The sequence below is a fragment of the Danio rerio genome, chromosome 20 (assembly GCF_049306965.1).
Source record: "Danio rerio strain Tuebingen ecotype United States chromosome 20, GRCz12tu, whole genome shotgun sequence".
Lineage (NCBI taxonomy): Eukaryota > Metazoa > Chordata > Actinopteri > Cypriniformes > Danionidae > Danio > Danio rerio.
The window spans coordinates 53359237-53372500 of NC_133195.1; the positions used below are offsets into that span (position 1 = coordinate 53359237).

Below are 13264 nucleotides of genomic sequence, written 5' to 3' on the forward strand. Positions count from 1 at the left end.
CATAAACCCATTTCTCTAATCTACCATCTGAACAAATGGTTTTGTTGGTAAGGTAAACCTAATGCAGGGGCTTCAGCCATTTGTAATTTCATGTTTACAAATGCCTGCTCTGCCTCTGTCGACCCCTCTAGTTTATCAGTGGATTTCATCCCCTTCCCTAATGTTAGGGCTCTTAGGGGTTGTTCCAAAATTGCATAATTTGGAATAAATGTGCGACAATATGAGCACATATCTAAAAAAGACAACATTTGTTTTTTTTTCGTTAGTGGTTTTGGTACATTTTTTATACCACTCACCCTTTTTTCAGACAGAGATTTGCTGTGTGGTGTAATGACGTGCCCCAAAAATGTTACCTTTTGTTTAACAAACTGCAATTTTGTCAAACTGACCTTGTGGCCCTCCTTAGCCAAATGCCTAAGGACAGTCACAGTGTCTTTCACACACGTCTCTTCATTCTCAGCACATATCAACAGGTCATCAACATACTGTAACAAAGCAGTTCCAGCTGTCAGGGTCAGAGGTTCCAAACTTCTTAACAACGCTTCGTTGTATAAAGTGAAACATACACCTGACACAGACGTGTAAAGGTGTTGTCTTTGCCATTGAAATTAAATGCAAACCAAAACTGGCTGTCTTTGTCCACTGGCACAAATTAAATGCATTAGCCAGATCAACAACTGAATAGAATTGTGATTTTTCAGGAATTTGTGACAAAATCGTGTACGGATTTGGAACTAATGGAGCCCTTTGTTTGACAGCTGCATTTACTGCTTGTAAATCCTGTACAAAACGCCATTCAGTAGGCATCCCATTATCCCTTATCTTTTTAACAGGAAAAATAGGGGTGCGAACCTCAGAATTGTTGCATGGTACAATAACGCCCTGTTCCAGTAAAGCCTCAAATACTGGGGTAATGCCCTCAATGGCTTCCCTTTTCAAAGGATATTGTTGTTGGCATGGTCTGTAATCAGATTTTGCAATGATTGTCACTGGATCACAACCTTTGATTAAACCAACATCATACTTGCTTTTAGCCCATAATTCACTTGGTATTTCTGCTAAAGCTGGGTGTATGTCTGCAGCGTTAAAGTCAACCATGCAAGAATTCTTTACGCAAAGTTTGTCAATCGCAGTCACAGTTCTTGAAACAGCTGTTTCAGTTTCACTGTCCACCCTAAAGGCCTGCGAGAGCGCGCTCCATTCTACCCCTCCCTCTCTGCAGATCCAATCTTTGACTTCAAGACACTGCTTCACAAACGGGCCTAAATCAGCCCAAGACTGATGTTTACCCTTGCAAACTGATATGTGAGGCACAGCCTGTGCTGGCATGAGATAGAATGAACGCTGCTTTTCTGACAGAGACACTGAAACTGCACACAGACTATCCTTCCAGTACATTTTCTCTAAAATCAAAGTTTCATTCACATTTGCCTCAAACCAAGCCTTTTCAAACTCTGCATCCCTATCAGTTACGACATGTGACGTACAATGCAGTTCACCAGGAGACATTATATCCCTGTCAAAAGGTTTTACACGTTCTTCAGCCAATTTGCAAATTGAATTAGCCCACTCATTGTTTTCAACCAGCCATTCATAAGCCCACTTCGGTGCTTGTGATTCAATTTGTAAACAACAAAATTCCTCTCCTTCAATCACTCTCACACCAGTGGAATCTGCTGTTAAAATCAAGTTTAGTTTACACAAAATGTCCCTTCCGAGGATAGGAACAGGGCATTTTGGTAAACAAACAAATGCATGTCTGAAAATTTTACCCCCCTCTGTCTCACAGGTCAGCGAAGCTGTAAATCGCTCAACCACTGTATGACCAGATCCAGACAGAGACTTGTGAAATTTGTTTGTTAAAGGTATTTCACACTGCAGGTCACATGGTCGTATGCAAGATATGCTAGCTCCACTATCAGCTAGAAACTCAACCAATGTATTCTCAATCAACATAGAATATTTTGCATATTTAAAAAAAATGCTTCACTATTAAAAACAATGCCAAATTTACAGTGGGAAATGCAAGCTTTTCCTTCATTGCAGAGAGCCAGTTTGTCAGTGTATGTGAATATGTGTGTATAAAAATGTGTCTGCATTTAAACATGTTAGTAAAAAATGTTCACTTCCCTTTACTGTAGCTGTTGGCTGTTTGCCCAGACCCTCTCCATTCTGCTCTTCCCTCTCCGCACATCAGCTCCTCGTTGTTGGTTAGCGCCTTTCGGGTCAATCCTTAACCAAAAGTCCATCTCGGTTGCAAGCGCAGACATTTGGTACCGGTTCACATCACGTGCACGACAGGCTCTGCAGGTTTCATCGCCATACGTCACATACCAGTTTCTCCATCTAGTATCTTTCTCCCCCTTGACACCTTTGTCACCTTTGAACTTGGTTGTCAGGTGTTGGTTGGATCTTTGGTTGGCCACTTGTACCAGAGCCATGCACAGCTCCCTTTCTGCTTTCTTCTTGTCTTGCTCTTGCTTCATTGTCAGCTTGTCTTCAGCATGTTGAGCACACAGCAGAATGTCCGTTAAATGTCCATTTCTCCAGTTCAAACAGATGTCCTCCACTCGCTTGAGGTGGGAATTTCGTTGGTGCGGTCGGAGGTCTTCTGGGACAGTAGCAGTTGAGGTTTGGGTCAGTTCTCAGGGCTCGCAGCTCAGCCACGGGATAGTGATGGTACGGCGGTGCATGTATGGAAACAGATGTATAGAAAGGATTAGTGGTGCTAATTAATCTTTCATTCACACATTCACATTTTTCTTTCACTTTATCTCCTTCATTCTTTTCCCTACATGCCAGCTGCCTCTGCAGCATTTTCCTCTTTGCCTCTTATCTGCCTCCCTGAGCCAACAATCAACAGTGTCTCCACACGACACGCACATGCCTTTCCCAAAGACAACCTGCTTTTCCTTCTGCCTTCTCATCTGCTTTTTCATTATGTTTAACCTAGTAACACTCAACATTCCTTTTCCCTTACAAACTTGTGATACCTTATTGTTTTCCTATCTCTTGCATGCTTTTTTCTTTTTTTTTCTTATTCCGTATAAATTTCCCATATTCCAAAACACCAGTGTATCATATCTTTTTTTTTTTTGCTTTGAGACTTCCCCATGCTGGCAACAATCTTTCCCCTGGACTTTTTCGGTACCTATTAATCTGTCGGACGTCTCCAACAGATTTCGATTTTTCACCTAAAATCGAAAAGTTAAGCTTTCCAGCTCTAATTTTGTGGCCCCCAATTTCAACCCCCTTTTAGAAGTAAATCGCTTGGCCCCTGATTTCAACCTCCTTCCGGAAGTAAATCGCACAGCCCTAGATTTCAACCTCTTTTTGGAAGTAAATCGCACAGCCCCCTGATTTCAACCCCCTCCCGGGAGTAAATCGCAGTTAGCTAGCCAAACGTGTTAAAAAGGTCTTGATCTTAGTCAGGCGCCAGATCTCACTTGTGTAAGGTCTTGATCTCAGCTAAACGCCAGATCTCACTTGTAAAAAGGTCTCGATCCCCACCTGATGTCAGATCTCACTTGCATTAATCACGCTGCTATCCCACAGAGACAGATCTACCAGCATGGTGATGGCCCAAATTACAGTGAAAAACCCTTTTAATTGCCTAATCAAATGCCCAAAACTGTTCAATTTTCTTTTAGTAACAAAGAATTTGTCTCTTACCAGAGAGTTCAGATGCCACTTGAGTTCTTTTTCCCAGATGTCAGTGGGGTTCCCCTCCGAGCCCTGCGGTCGGCCCCTCAACCCTCAATCGAGCGGGGCAGGGCTGTGACACGAAGTCCCAGGATGATCAGTCACCGTCCGCAGGGTCCGGAAAAGTTCCTCCAAGACATCCCACTATTCTGACACCAAATTGTAGTGGCAATTTTCTTTAAAGAGGCGCTCTCTGTGGTCAAGAAACAAAGTCTTACTCGGAATGTCTTTTTAAAGTTTTATTCTTTGCAAAGAAGGTCACAGTCATACAGCAACAACAGTTTCTGCAGAGTGAGACACTGAAGTCAAGTGTGTTCACCCTTTTATCTGGTTTTTACTGCTTACAAGGTCAAACCCTAATACTGCCCATTCTGACGACAGTTTCTACAGAATGAGACACTGAAGCAAAGTATGTTCACTGTTCTATCTAGTTTGTACTGCTTGCAAGGTCAAATCCTAATAAGGCCCATTCTGTACGTGCATCAGGTGCTCCGCTGTTTCTGCTGTAAGTTTCCACTACACATGTTTATCTAAAATGAATTTCCATAACACTGTGTATGTAAGGGAATGGGCAGTATCTATGACACATGTATTTAAATTTGTATTTCAAATACAAAATAGTAGTTTGTAATTTGTATTTGATGGGGTTTATGAAAATGGCTCAATATATTATATCAAAGTACTTTAGTTTCTTTTATTTTTGTAAGTTTGAAAATACTGTAAAATACTTTGTAAGAAGTACCACAGGCTCATTCTGAAAACGCACTCCTGTTTACATTTCTGGAGAGCGCGAATTATGTAGCCATAGCTGCGTGTGGCTGCATTTTGTCTGCAAAACGAACGCCACACGGTGGTATGTTGTTGTTTCTTTTCGCGCTTACCAGCTGTTTGTCAGCAGACTTGACCATGACAACGGGGTTCGAGTCTGCTGAAGAACGGTTCCAGTAAGCAGTCAAGACAAAAACAGTAGCCAAACAATAAAATAAACGAGTGAGAATGTGGTAAAATCTCAAATCATGGTAAAAAAATTATTTTTTCTGCATTGCTTTTGAAAACACTATCGGCTGGGCTTGGGGAAGTGGGTGGGTGCTGGTCAATCTGTGCTTTTGAAAACACTATCGGTTGGGCTTGGGGAAGTGGGTGGGCGCTGGTCAATCAGTGCTTTTGAAAACACTATCGGTTGGGTTTAGGGAATTGGGTGGGCTTGCTGGTCAATCGGTGCTTTTGAAAACATTATTGGTTGGGTTTAGGGAATTGGGTGGGCTTGCTGGTCAATCGGTGCTTTTGAAAACATTATTGGTTGGGTTTAGGGAAGAGGGTAGGGGTTGGTCAAACGTGCTTTTAAAAACACTATTGGTTGGGTTTAGGGAAGTGGGTGGTTGCTGGTCAATCGGTGCTTTTGAAAACACTATTGTTTGGGTTTAGGGAAGTGGGTGAGCGCTGGTCAAACGGTACTTTTGAAAACACTATCGGTTGGGTTAAGGGAGGTGGGTGGGCGATGGTCAATCTGTGCTTTTGAAAACACTATCGGTTGGGATTAGGGATGGAGGAGGGTGGGTCGGTCGATCAGTCAGTCAGTAGTCAGTCAGCCAATAGCGGCCTCTGGTTGATTCAAGGAAACAAAAACTATAAAAAAACGGACCTCCCTGGACGTATTTGGCGCTCTCCTGAAATGTATATAGGGTTACGTATCCATAATGAACCCGTGTTAAATTAACATTGAAGAATGAAAAAGGTGGTCAATACTTGGAGTAAGAATGGAAATTATGCATCACATAATGTAAATGTGATGTAAATTCAGCAATATTATCATTCTGAAAAAAAAAAAAAACTTTCTCATACGCATTTGTACACAGCACCTTATAACCTTTATATTTATAACAAATCTGTACATACAATTCAACATCCAAAGCTTTTGGACTAACTGCATCTCTGTTTAATGTTTATCGTCTTTTCTCATATTTGTTTTTGTGTTGTCACTTTATGTACACTAGAAGCTTCTGTAGCCAAAGCAAATTCCTTGTGTGTGAAGCACACTTGGCAATAAAACTGATTCTGATTTCATATTACTTGCACATAATTTTGTGATATATGTATATAGCATGTTTAATTTCCTATTTAAATACTACCTACATACAGTTGAAGACAATTCTTTTAGCCCTCCTGTGAAATTTTCTTTTTTAAATATTTCCCTAGTGTTTTTTAAGCACAGAGAGAAATTATCGAGAAACATAATCAGTTTAATAGCTAAATTATTTAGTCTTTGTCATGATGACTGTACATAATATTTTACTAGTTATTTTGTAAGATACTAGTATTCATTCATTTAAGGGCTTAATTAGGTTAATTTGTTTAATTGGGTTTCCTCGTGATGGGTTGCAGCTGGAAGGGCATCCGCTGCGTAAAACATGTGCTGGATAAGTGTGTATCTGTGTTTTAGTGTGTGCGAGTCTGTGCCTGTGAGTGCGTGGGTGTTTGTGATGTGTGTATATGTGTTTGTGTGTATGTGAGAGTGTGTCCATGCGTGTGTGTGTGTGTGTGTGTTTCCTTGTTGTGAGTCAGCGTCAGGAATCCTCCAGTCTGAGCTCTTACTGTGTCCTTTAACCCCCGCTATCAGTCCTCCAGTGGTCACGTCAGTCCACACACACAGATCATGAGCACTTCTGTCCTCTTCAGTATAATAATCAGTCCATTAGTGAGTTTATCTGATACATGTAGGACTCATTTAGAGACAAAACTTCCTGACAAAACATTTTAGTATTGTTGAAAATTCATATTGAAAATATATAATTATATATAATATAGAAAAAATATGTAATTTTTATTAAAGTCAATGAAGTATACTAAGACTGATTTAACATATTATTCGTGCAAAGAGTTTGATTATGAGTGTGTATGTATATATATATATATATATATATATATATATATATATATATATATATAATACACACTCACTGGCCACTTTATTAGGTACACATTACTAGTACTGGGTTGGACAACCTTTTGCTTTAATCTTTCGTGGCATAGATTCAACAAGGTACTGAAAATATTCCTCAGAGGTTTTGGTCCATATTGACATGATAGCATCAAACAGTTGCTGCAGATTTGTCGGCTGCACATCCATGATGTAAATCTCCTGTTCCACCACATCCCAATGGTGCTCTATATGATTTAGATCTGGTGACTGTGGAGGCCATTTGAGTACAGTGAACTCATTGTCATGTTCAAGAAACCAGTTTGACTGATTCGTGCTTTATGACATGGTGTGCTATCCTGCTGGAAGTAGCCATCAGAAGATGAGTACACTGTGGTTATAAAGGGATGTACATGGTCAGCAACAATACTCAGGTAGGCTGTGGTGTTGACACGATTCTTAATTGGTACTAATGGACCCAAAGTGTGCCAAGAAAATATCCCCCACATCATCACACCACCACCACCAGCCTGAACTGTTGATACAAGGCAGGATGGATTCATGCTTTCATGTTGTTGACGCCAAATTCTGATCCGACTATCCGAATGCTCCTGCAGAAGCTGAGACTCATCAGACCAGGCAACGTTTCTCCAATCTTCTATTGTCCAGTTTTGGTGAGCCTGTGTGAATTGTAGCCTCAGTTTCCTGTTCTTAGCTGACAGGAGCGGCACCCGGTGTGGTCTTCTGCTGCTGTAGCCCATCCGCCTCAAGGTTGGACGTGTTGTGTGTTCAGAGAAGCACTCGGTTGTAACGAGTGTTTATTTGAGTTACTGTTGCCTTTCTATTAGCTGGTTCCAGTCTGGCCATTCTCCTCTGACCTCTGGCATCAACAAGGCATTTGCACCCACAGAACTGCCGCTCACTGGATATTTCCTTTTTTTCAGACCATTCTCTGTAAACCCTAGAGATGGTTGTTCGTGAAAATCCCAGTAGATCAGCAGTTTCTGAAATACTCAGACCAGCCCGTCTGGGCAACAACCGTGAATTGCTCAAAGTCACTTAAATCACGTTTCTTCCCCATTCTGATGCTCGGTTTGAACTGCGGTAGATCGTATGCCTAAATGCATTGAGTTGCTGCCACGAGATTGGCTGATTCTAAATGTGCGCTAACGAGCACTTAGACAGGTGTACCTAATAAAATGGCCGGTGAGTGTATGTATTTATTTATTTGTTAGTATGCGGGTACTTCTAGCCTGCAGTTTTTCGAATACTATGAATTTGGACATTGTACAGATTCATCAATGTTGAGTTACAGCTGTTTGCTAAGTTATGGATTATTGTCTGGATCAGTGTTGTGAGTGTAATTGTGATATTGTGTTAATAATGTGTGTGCTATCTGTGAATTAAGCTGCGTCATTCTCTCTCTCTCTCTCTCTCTCTCACTCTCTCTCTCTCTCTCTCTCTCTCTTTCTCTCTCTCATATCTGCTTCATTACTTCATTATTCACTTCATTACACACTGGGGCTGTTTGATTTCTTTATGCTGACCTCTGCTGATGATTACTCACAGACACACACACACACACACACACACACACACACACACACACACACACACACACACACACACACACACACACACACACACACACACACACACACACACACACACACACACACACACACGCGCGCGCGCTTACAAATTCACATGCATAGTCAAACATTTGAAAATTAAATTTTCATATTTTTTCTTCATATTTTATTTAAATTTATTTATTTTACTTAAAAATTTCATTTAAATAAATTAATTAAATTAAATAAACGAAATCTTTTTGTTTATTTTAGATTTAATTTAATTTGTTTTAAATTATTTTTTGTTTAATTTAATCTTATTTTATTTTTTTGTTTTATTTTAATTTAAGTTAAAATTAAATTTTTAAATTTTATTAAATTTAATTAAATGTAACTTAATAATTACTATTTCTTTGTTTTGTTTATTTATTTCTGTGTTTCTCTATGCAGGTATTCCATCAGTTGACATGTTAGTCATCCAGCATACCGTAGTAAACTCATTGTATTATCAGTCCAGATGTGTGCGTGTGTGTGTGTGTGTGTGTGTGTGTGTGTGTGTGTTTTCTGTCCCCGTAAGCCTTTGGATTTCTAAAGAGCTTGTGTCTGTCCACACGTGCATCTGTAACAGATGTCCATCCACTGATCTCTCTTACGCAACACGCAAATACATTTGAGAGATCACAGGATTACAGCTTAATTGCATTATATTGTAACATGACGACGTGCGATATTCATCCAAGTGCTTCAGTGTGCGGTTCAGAGCATCAGTGAGGCTTTACACTTAAACCATCCTGATGTTTTTAACAGAAGGTCTGTGTTCATTTTCTGCTCAGTCTGACTTTCGACTTTCCCTATAACAAACGCATTGATATACAAGCATTTTTGCAATTTTTATAGTCTTATAATGTGAAACAAATGATGCTATCGCTTATGCTATTTCTTTAAATTAGAAAATTAAAAAAATTTAAAGTTAGGTTAGGGGAATTAGGCAAGTTATTGTATAACGATAGTTTGTTCTGTAGATTATCGGGAAAAAAATAGCTTAAAGGGGCTAATAATTTTGTCCCAAAAATAGTTTTTAAAAAATTAATAACTACTTTTATTCTAGCCTAAATAAAACAAATAAGACTTTCTCCAGAAGAAAAAAATATTATCAGACATACTGTGAAAGTTTTATTGCTCTGTTAAAAATCATTTGGGAAATATTTAAAAAATAAAATAAAAACCAAAAGGGGGCTATATATAAATATACAGTTGAAGTCAGAATTATTCGCCCCCTTTTGGTTTTTTATTTTCTTTTTTAAATATTATATTTAAAAAAAGAAATATAACAGTTCTGTCCGGTTCTTGTATCTGATTGGCTAATAGCAGTGTGATATTCTGCAATAACAGCACTCGTACAGCCTTTTCACCTTTGTGTATTACTCCGCCCACATAAAGTGACAGACATTAATAAACTCATTACAGTTTGACAAATTTTGCAGCTGTTGGACAACATCATGTACTTTTGAGGCTTTTTTAGTCGAGAATGTAGTTGTTTAGATTGCAATTATGCAGTTTATTTATCATGTTAATGCCTATTTCAAAATATTTATAATTTCCGAGACACTTCGCGTTGGCGTCCATTAGCCTGATGCTGCGTTCACACCAGACGCGGAACGCGCGTCAAGCACGAGTGATTTACATGTTAAGTCAATGCAAACGTTCGAATAGACATCCTGTGGTGCGAGGCGATTAACGCGTGTTTTGCGCAAATCGCTCGAGTTCAAAAATCTGAACTTCAGCGGACATCCGCGCCGCGTTAACCAATCAGAAGCTTGCTCTTGTGGGGCCGTGATTGTGACATAGAACCTATCGATGGTGTCCCGGGGGAAATCTTCCTGCCGACACTGACAACAAGTCATCAAACTGGGCTTGGCTCAGTCAGAAGCACAGTTGAAAGCCTCCGTGATCCAGGTTCAGTTTCTGGAGGAGTTTATGAGCTCACACAGCTTGATGCACCTCTGAAAGCATATAGTGGACTCAGACACGGTCCTAAACGTATCAACGCTGTTTTTCAGCTTCCATAAAGCACATAAACACTGTTATTTTCTTCATAAAATCCATGTTAGCCATTTAGCTACAAAGCTAGAGTCACCGGGCAGACAGAAGCCCTGCCCATCACTCAAATCCGCGTCTGTTCTGAAGTGAATTTGACAGGCAAATGAAACGGATTTCACGCGTCTGGTGTGAACACAGCATCAGTCGGTTGATGTTGTCTATCCACAAGATGGCGCCAGGACTGCATAATAAGCCCTTGCTTAGAAGGTTAAAACTGCATGTTTTTTAACTACATCTGATCAAATTATTAAACTGGTAAGTGATATTCTAAATTGATCTCTCTCACTCTTTTGTATATATTGCAACACCCCCTTCGTATCGCAAACACAACAGCAGTCTGGTAGTGATTGCGCTACTTTTTTCGTGCTTAATTATTGTGATATCCCGATGCAACAGAAATACTGTAGACTGTAACACTGTAAGAAGATATCTCTGTAGACAGATGGCATTTCATGTCAGGTTCAGCCTTATAATCTTAAAATGTGAGAAAAATCAGCTGTTTTGTCATCACTTTAGACATTACGCTATAGAGAGTCACTCAAACACTAGCTCTAAAGTGATGTTGGTGAATTAGTAATGGTTTCTGCTGTTTTCACGTCAGCTGCAGATGTGAATGAATGGCGGAAGAAAGTAGTTCCTAATACAAAATGGTTTTTAGACTCTTCGTGTTTGATTTTCTTTTTTTATATACATGTTTATGGCGTCAAACTGTTGTATAAACGCAATATCACACTCGTAGCCGGGCAATATGGCTGTGTATCAGCACGCCTCCCACCAGTGCTGATATACAGCCATATCGCACTGCTATGAATATATATGTATATATATATATATATATATATATATATATATATATATATATATATATATATATATATATATATATATATATATATATATATATATATATATTTATATATATTGGCACTGGTGGGAGGCATGTGTTGAATCTATGATATACAGACATATTGCACTGCTATGCCATTCATTCAAATCTGCAGCTGAAGTCAGAGCAGTAGAAACCATGGCTGCTTCACCAACATCACTTTAGAGCTAGTGTTTGAATGATTCTTTAGTAATGTCTAAAGTGATAATAAAACAGGTGATTTTGATTTTTCATGTGTATTAATGGGGAAGAAAGTAGCTTCTCTTACCAAATGTTTTTTAAACTTTCCGTGTTTAATTTTCTCTTTTACATACACAATTATACCATCGAACTGTTGTATAAATGTAATATCACAGTCATAGCAGTGTGATATGGCTGTATATCATATATATATATATATATGAATATATATATATTTCCCCCTTTGAATGTTTTTTTTCTTTTGTAAATATTTTCCAAATGTTGTTTAACAGAGCAAGAAAATTTTCACAGTATGTATGTTAATACTTTTTCTTCTGGAGAAAGTCTTATTTGATTTTTTAATTCAGCAAGAATAAAATCAGTTTTATTTAATAAGAATTATAATTAAAAGGTCAAAATTATTAGCCCCTTTAAGCAATTTGTTTTCCTCATAGTCTATAGAACAATAATTACCCTAACCTGCCTAGTTAACCTAATTAACCTAGTTGAGCCTTTAAATGTCACTTTAAGCTGAATAGAGGTGTCTTCAAAAATATGTAGTCAAATATTATTTACTGTCATCATGGCAAAGATAAAATAAATCAGTTATTAGAAACGAGTTATTAAAACTATTATGTTTAGAAATGTGTTGGAAAAAATCTGCTCTGCGTTTAAACAGGAGGAAAAAATAAACAGGGGCTAATAATTCTGACATCAGCTGTGTGTGTGTGTATACACACACACACACACACACACACACACACACACACACACACACACACACACACACACACTGGAGCTATTGTACTATACACTCAAACAATTATGTTTGCTGCACACACATCTGTGTCTGTTTGTTCACCTATCTTTATCCCTCCATCCATCAATTTTCATCCATTCATCCATCTGTGTCTGTACTTACGTCCATCCATCCATTCATTCATCTATCTGTGTCCCTCCCTCCCTCCCTCCATTCGTCCATCCATCCATCTATCTATCTATCCATCCATCCATCCATCCGTCTGTGTCTGTCCGTACACCTATCTTCATCCCTCCATCTATTATTTTCATCCATCCATCTACCATTTCCATCTATTTATCCATCCATCCATCTATCCATCCATCCATCCATCCATCCATCCATCTATCCATCCATCTGTTTCTGTACTTCTGTCCATCCATCCATCCATCCATCCATCCATCTATCCATCCATCTGTTTCTGTACTTCTGTCCATCCATCCATCCATCCATTCATCTATCTGTGTCTGTCCCTCCATCCGTCCATTCATCCGTCCATCCATTCATCCACCCATCTATCCATCCTTTTATCCATGTCTGTCCGTCCACCTTTCTTCATCCCTCCATCCATTTTTTATCGATTCATTTGTATACCATTTCCAACTATCCATCTGTGTGTACTTCCATCCACCCACCCATCTATCCTTTTATCTGTGTCCGTCCCTCCCTCCCTCCCTCCCTCCATCCCTCCATCCATCATTTTTTATCCATTCATTTGTCTACCATTTCCATCCATCCATCTGTCTGTACTTTCATACACCCACCCATCCATCCATCTATTTGTGTCCGCCCCTCCCTTCCTCCCTCCCTCCATCCATCCATCTATCCATCCATCCTTCCATCCTTCTGTGTCTTTCCATCCATTCAACCATCCATCTATCCATCCATCCATCCATCCATCCATTTGTGTCTGTTAATCCATCCACTCATCCATCCATCCATTCATCCATCCATTCATCCATCCATCCATCCATCCATCCATCCATCCATCCATCCATCCATCCATCTATCTGTGTCTGTTTGTCCATCCATCCATCCATCCATTCGTCCATCCGTCCGTCTATCCAGCTTTGCGTTTTTGACTGTTTGGTGCCATCTTGTGTCTGAAT

General features: G+C 39.3%; 1 protein-coding gene across 2 annotated transcripts in view; it reads left to right on the forward strand.

Moving 5' to 3' along the window:
- Positions 1–13264, forward strand: part of slc24a4b (solute carrier family 24 member 4b) — an 89898-nt gene that overhangs the window by 30569 nt on the left and 46065 nt on the right. The window lies entirely within an intron of this gene.